This window comes from Callionymus lyra, chromosome 13, assembly GCF_982586985.1.
Source record: "Callionymus lyra chromosome 13, fCalLyr1.hap1.1, whole genome shotgun sequence".
Classification (NCBI taxonomy): Eukaryota; Metazoa; Chordata; class Actinopteri; order Syngnathiformes; family Callionymidae; genus Callionymus; species Callionymus lyra.
The window spans coordinates 22,186,796-22,194,361 of NC_141830.1; positions in this window are offsets into that span (position 1 = coordinate 22,186,796).

Below are 7,566 nucleotides of genomic sequence, written 5' to 3' on the forward strand. Positions count from 1 at the left end.
TTTTTTTTTTCTTCTAAGATCCATCTTAAGTTTTGTGCTCGATCCAAGTCCTGTCAAAGTTCAAAGGCATGAGGTGAAAGCGAGAAGGAGCCTGAATCAACAGTTTCAACTGAGGCGATCCATCACCAAGAAAAAAATCTCCTCCGACGATCCGACGGTGATTAATTTGACAATGATCGACAGAACAAAAGAATGTAACGGATGAAATATTGATGTCAGATCGATGTTCTGCAGCAGCCGAGTCGACTCGAGCTGGAGGTAAACACAGTCATCTGTACTTCAAATATTTATCAGTCAGTCAGCCTGGAGCTACCCACAATCCCCTGCTCCGTTTACAAAGCAATCAGCTTCCTCCCTAGTTTCTGTCGCTCCAGTGTGCTTCGCTCAGAGGAAAATATTACCATCCTTTGTCTCTGTCAGCGTCCATATTAGGGAAAACCGAGATGAGCATTAGTAACGCGAGATGCTCTTAATTTAACATGTTTCACTGAACAAAGAGACGTTTGATTTTCTCGGTGGTAAAACAAGGAACGCCTCGAACACAGACGTGTTTACAATCTCACCCTGCGTCAGAGGTTTTTGCAGTTGCAGGGTCATGTGTTTGTTTTAATGATTCACAAATGTCGATGGACCCTGGCGAGCTGCTCAGAACATCAGAAAACCTGTTCAGAGAAGAACCCCAGAGAAGGTCAGTATCATGAGCACAACCTTGACATAAAAATATAGTGGAAAAAAAGAGGAAAACAATGGTTAAAAATATGTTTCCGGCATTATTTAAATAAATCTCATTGAAGGGAAAATTGAAGAAATACTGGACAATATGACAATCGTCATAACAACTGAATTATGAACTGAAAGTCGATTCTTAGAATTGTTATCTTCCGTCTAGACTAGTGATGCATTTCTCTATCGCAGACTTATCGGCTAAGAAACGACACATGAAGAGAGTAACAATCGCTCTATTGTGGATAATCAGCTTTAGACGACTGGAATCTACAATTGTCGTCAGCGGGGGGATTTATGGCTTCGCGTTGACCCGATTGAGTCAAAAAATTCTTTCCTTGAATTAAAAGAAAAACACATCGTTTACCATCCAGATCAGGTGGTCGTAATATTATTGCAAATTATTTTTCTTCCTCAACCAGGTCACGTGACCTGAAGTGAGCAGTAACTGACGGCAACATCGACACAACTTCACTGTCCAAACACTGGAGTTAGAGGCTGATTTGATTACAGTGGTTGCCTAGCAACAGATGACCCTGGGTGGCATTTTCGGTTTTCACAGTTGCTCTTCTCTCACCTTGTCGAGGCGTCAAAAGTGACACATGCTGCTCGAGGAAATGGAGTAAAAAAATCATATTTAATCATTAAAATATGATTTTAAAGAACATTTTTAATAAAAACAACAAAGATAAATTAAGAAATATTTAAAAACCTAAAAAGTACATACAAATAATTATTTACTTATATTTGACAAAATAAAATGCTAAATATTTAATAAAACAAATATTTTTCTAGCATTGAATTGAAAATTATTTAAAATGTAGTATTTGCTCCAAAAATAAAATGTATATAGTGTGAAGATTATATGGAATATCAAATAAATCTCATTATTTAAAATGAAATATTACAATATTTGAGAGAATTCTAATGACTAAATGTAAAAGAAAGATGAACAAGTAAAAAAAACATAATATAGTGAAATAAAATAAATACAGGTTATATTTACTTCGATAAACTAAATAAGTGAATTTTTGGCGACTCCAGTCATTTGATCGACTTCTTATTGCTCCGATTCTTTATGTTATTCCCATCATCGCTCGTACAGTATGTTCAATCCGCGGGAAAGTGTCACATGAGTGGTGGAAAAAGATGAATGCTGAGGTGGAATTAAGCACCATGGCAACCTGGAGCTGAGGAGGAAGATGAGAGAATAAAAGGTTCCTCTGACGTGACCTGCATCCTGATGTTCTTCTTCTGGTGGTTTGACCTCTGGCTCTCATGCCGGAGGTCAAACGTACATCTATCCATCATTATTTGACTTATTTATACTTTCCTGATCAGATTTGTATTAATATTGTTTTTCACACACAATCGAAAAACTTGTATTTAAAGGGATGGTAATTATAAATATCTTTCTAACTGTTACAGTACTTTGAATTCTCTCGTTCCTTGAAAGTAATGCTTTCTAAAAATAATATTTTAATATACTTTGTATTGTATTCATTATGTTTAAAACAGTATTACTATTTGTAATCTAATATTTTACAACAGTATGTTTATGTTGTTTTCAATTTAATTAAAAATAATCCACTCAAATTCACATTAATTAACTGATTTGTTTCTTATCCCTTCGAATAAAAGTTATTCATTGGAAAAACATTTATTATATAAAAAAAAATATATATAATTTTATAAACACATTGAGTGTAATAATGGAGTAATCAGTAGAGCGTATATAAACAGTTTCCAGTTCCCTTCACTCACCAAAACCCCTTTCTTCCGCTAGATGGCGTTAGAGTTCCATTCGCCTCTCAGGTGAGTCTCAAGTCACCTCTGAATCGCAAATCCTCACGTGGACACGTGAAGACTGGCCCAGAACCACAGTTTCAAGCTCGTAACTGTAGGTTTAAAAACCCTCCAGGCTTTTTGTTATTGATTCACGAGTTTCACTTGAAGTAGTTTTATGTACTTTTAGGTCAAAGGTCATGCTGCCAGAGTTTTCCACCAGAAGAAAATGAGGATGTTTGAGTGACGGCGAGATTTACTGGGAAGTGTTTACAGAAAGTTAGTGATTTCGTAATCACGTGAATGAAATATAATATATATATATACATATACATATATAATATGAAGACATAGTTATCAATACAATACCCTCGAACAAAAATAAATGAATAATAAACATATATAAAAAAGAAATTAAAAAACTGAATAATAATATATATATATATATATATATATATATATATATATATATATATGTTAACACATTTAATATGATAAATACAAACCAAAAAAACTGTATTTATTTCGAAGAGACCACTTACAACTGGACAATAAATAATACAACATATGAATATTAAGGAAAACATGTATGAATTCTAATTTCTAACAACATATGATAATTAAATTTAAATATATAATTAAAATGATTAAAAAAAACACAAAAGTCTGACTCAACTGTATTTTTTCACCTTTAGGATTTAAATAGATACATTTTAAGGGTGTTTTATTAAAATAATATCTCTTATTTGATGTATTTATCATGTTTTTTTCTAAAAGTGTTTGACGCTCATTAGATTGTCTTGTGTCGTCCAGTTAGACATGACAGCAGTAACACATGAGTCGTGGAGAGACTCAGAGAAGGAAACAAAGAGAATGTTCTGCAGCTGTGAGCAGACAAAGCTGCAGGTTTATTATTGTGGAGCCAAGAGAGTCATCGTCGTGACTTTAACGACGCCAGTCACGGCAGGACGTCGCGTTTACTGAAGCTCTTCACTCGCTTCTTTGTTCCGAGGAGCGTTTAAATGCTTCCCTGGCGCCTGTTGCTGAGTTCCTCGTCTTCCTCTCTCTTCGTCAGACCCTGTGATGAGCAGCAACAAGCCTATGATATCATGAGGAGACGACGCTCCAGAGGTTCCAGCTGGTGTTGAAGAAGTCGGTGAGGGTGGTGAAGAACATGTAGGAGGCCAGTGAGACAGAGGTGTGCTACATGAGTGTGAGAGGATCTGCCTTCCTTGTTGCTATGGTGACGAACAGACAGTAACTTAAGTTAAAAAAGAAGAAAACAAAGTTTATAAAACCCTCGACATTTTTTTTATTGAAACTCAATAAAAATAATTAAATGTATATGCAGATAAGAAAAAGATACATGTGCACAAGAAAAAAAAAAAGAAAAATTGGATTTCAACCTCAATAATAAATATAAAAAATCTGGTGTGAAAAAAAAGTAAAGAAAAATAATAATAATAATTGTTTTTAGTTAAATTAAATTGTAAAAATCTGGCCTGACAAAATTATTTAAAAAAAATCAATTTTAAAAAACTAAAATAATAATAAAAAATGAAATGAAATAGAAAGATTCTGGTCTGACAAAATTATATAAAAACAAACAAACAATTGAAATAAATAAATAACAATTAAAAATTAAATTAAATTAAATTAAATTAAATTAAATCAAATTAAATTAAATTAAATTAAATTGAAAAAAATGGCCTTACAAAATGATAAAAAAATATATATATATTATTAAAAAATTAATTAAAAAAATCTGGTCTGACAAAAAAGAAACCTAAACATTTGAAGTAAAAGGCTGTAAAAAACACTTGCTGGTCAACTCTGGGCAATAAAATAGATTACCTTAAAGATAAAAGAGGTTGATTATTTTCACAATATAACAATTAGAAGAAGTTGATGGAAACGAAAAGCAAAAAAAAAAATGTAAATAAAAGAGAGGAGGGGGAGACAAAACGGGCCTTCTCTGCATTTTGTGTGACCCATGAGTGCTTGAAAATGGTCGCCCTAAAAAGTAGAACTAATATGATATAAAAGTAGAAATGATTGACAGATGTTTTGAGGTGACAGAAGACAATTGTCTACTAAGTAAAGCAAGTTTTTTGTGTTTCAAATTTTGGCGCACCATGTGATTCAGTTATTTTGGGTCAATAATCCTGGCACAGATGAGCAGGTGAAGAAGAGAGTGAAGGCAGGATGGAACAGTGATGAACTAAAGGGGTTCAATCACTGACCAACCTTGACTTCAGGCCACATGTTTTCAACACATGTAAAGGTCGATCCTTCTGCGGTCCACCTGTGGGAGCCACTGACCACTGCAGCCTCGGCTAAAGAGGCACATCGGCAGCGCGAGTGGCTGTGAGTGTCTGACGGTTCAGAAATATTAGGAGGTTCTGGTTGTTGGCCCGAGTACGACCAGCTCTCTCGATCAATAAGCGTCTGTCGTCAGGACTCTGAGGTTTTGGAAAAGTTGCTTCTTCTCAAGTGTCAGAGGGAATCATAAAACATGTCCATTAGACGAGTCAGGAGCAGCTTTTCAATCTTTCCACAAGACTCGGGTCCAACAGAGCGCACGTGAGGGTTCCCTCACCAGCTGAAGCTCTCAGAGGGTCTACACATGTGAGCCGGGTTCTCGGCTGGAAAAGCTGAGCTCAGGGTTCAGGTCTTTGGAGTTTCTCAAGGATCCCTCTTTAGAGTCAAGACCGTTTGATACATCATTAATGAACATGATCTGATCCTCCAGAGGAGCAGAAAAAACAAACACAAGTAAAAAATGAAATAAAAAAGATAAAATCTTGCTTTTAAAATAGGATATAGACCAAGAATCAAGGAAATTCTTGAAAAGAAAAATCCAAAAAGTAAATTTTAGAGGAGAAAAAAAAAACTTTTCGTGTCAAGCACAATTTAGCACCAGGAATATAACCAGAGACTGATTTTGTGTGGTTTATGTAAATTTTGTCGAGGATCAACTGAACTTGAGATGAACAAAAAATAAATAAACATTGGAGTAGAAAATACCCAATAACTTGAAAAATCCAGAGAAAAACTGCAAAAAAAAACATGGAAAAGAAAACAAAAAAACAACAATTGGATTGGAATAAGTAAGAAAGAAGATCAGAGCAAATATAAGATAAAAAAAAATGACACATCGTTGACATGAAACCATAAAATATAAACTCAATTATAAGTAAGAATGAAAGGAAAGTAGCTCATGGAACAGTGTGAAATTAAACAAACAAAAAAATAAAACTTTTTGAGAGAAGTCTATAAAGCAAAAATAAACAATAAAAAATACAAAAAACTTAACAAAATGCAATTTCTTATTTAGTTATTGATAAGTTGACAAAAACATGAATTAGTTTAAATGTATTTAAAAAAAAAAAGGAAAACGCCATCAACAGGACAAAAAAGAGAAACAACATCAAACAACAACAAAAAAGAGAAACAACAGCTGATAGAGACAGCACAAGGGATACCACATACACATTTGTTTTTGGGCCTCCCGGTTACTTTGACCTTGAGATAAACACAAGAGTTAAACCACAACAAATATATAAGTCCTGACAAAAGAGAGACTAAAAGTTACTTGATAAAAATAACAATATTTTAATATTTTAAATAAATTAAAAAAATGTCATGAATAACAGAAAATTTAAAGATAGTAGCCAGGTATTTGATATAGTAAACAACTGAACAAATGTATAACAAAAATGTAAAAAATAAGAGGAATTACTTTATAAAAAGCACCAATAAATAAATAATAATAAAATAATCTGTTAAGATATTAAGAAAATCCTCCCTGATACTCAAAGTACATCTTAATAAGGATGAATATGTCTGGAGAAGTAAAAAGAAAAGCTGAAAAAGAGGAGATTTTCCACACAAATAGTTTTAACCAATGACAAAAATCAAATATCATTTTTTTGGATCTATGGAGATGATGGGGACTTTATTAAATTCAAGAAACAGCAGAAATGGTTAAACCTGGTCAAAAATCTGAGCAACTGACTTTGACTAAAATAATCTAAGTGAGTCAGAAAATCCATCAGATGGTTCGACTCCAGTTTCAAACCAACAACTAAAATCATCCCCTGTAGCATCGACAGCTTCATGTTGCTCACTAGTTTAAGCTAATCCTTTCAGGGATTTGAATCAAGACTTTGACACTTGCCTTCTTCGCTTTGGTTCTGTGGTTGATGCAGAATAACGTCACATGGAGACACCTTCACGTCCACGTGTTGCTTTTTCAAACAACATCCATGTTCGCTTTTATGATGTTTTCCACTTTGTCACAGGTGCCAGTTTTAACGGTGCCTCGCAAAAGGTCGAGGGATTTTCACGTTATTAGCAGACGGGGTTTGTGTTTTTCCACGCCGTGTCAAGGAGCGTCCAGGAAATATCTGCTCGCTGACTCACCATTTATGTTTTCATACATCTTTACTGGTGCTCAACAACATCTCAAACTAATGGATGGATCGGTCACTCAGAGGTTTTTCACTTCTTAAGTAAAGATTAACATATGAGCAGCAATTATAAGTCACAATGTAAGAGTTAAGTGAGTGAATTAGTTAAACCTGGTCAACCGACTGAGAGACTCATGTCTAGAACTAGAACCTCCCCCACTCCCCGTCCCGTCAACTGAAGCACCCACAGAATTGAGAATTTTGGAAGGGAGCCCCCTGGTTGCCACAAAGAACACAACACAAAGCCAGGTTAGCAACTGTTACAAATATGTCTAGAATACTACATTAAAAATAGACAAACAAGTCTATCAAGTGTTTATTTCAGTGACATGAAATGTAAAATAATATGAGACCTACGTCCAAAGTCCACCCTGAAGGCATTTTTTCGCAATCTCTGAGATAAAATCTATTATTGATCTCTCAATCCAACATAATTTCTTAAACTAAAACTGTCAAAAAGTCACGTTCAAGGATTTCTTAAATCTAGCAGTTATTGTCATCTAATAAAAGCACTTTATTGTCATTGTACCCAGGGTTCCTGAACATTTTATTCACTGTATGGTTAATACTGTGTGCTTTATTTTCA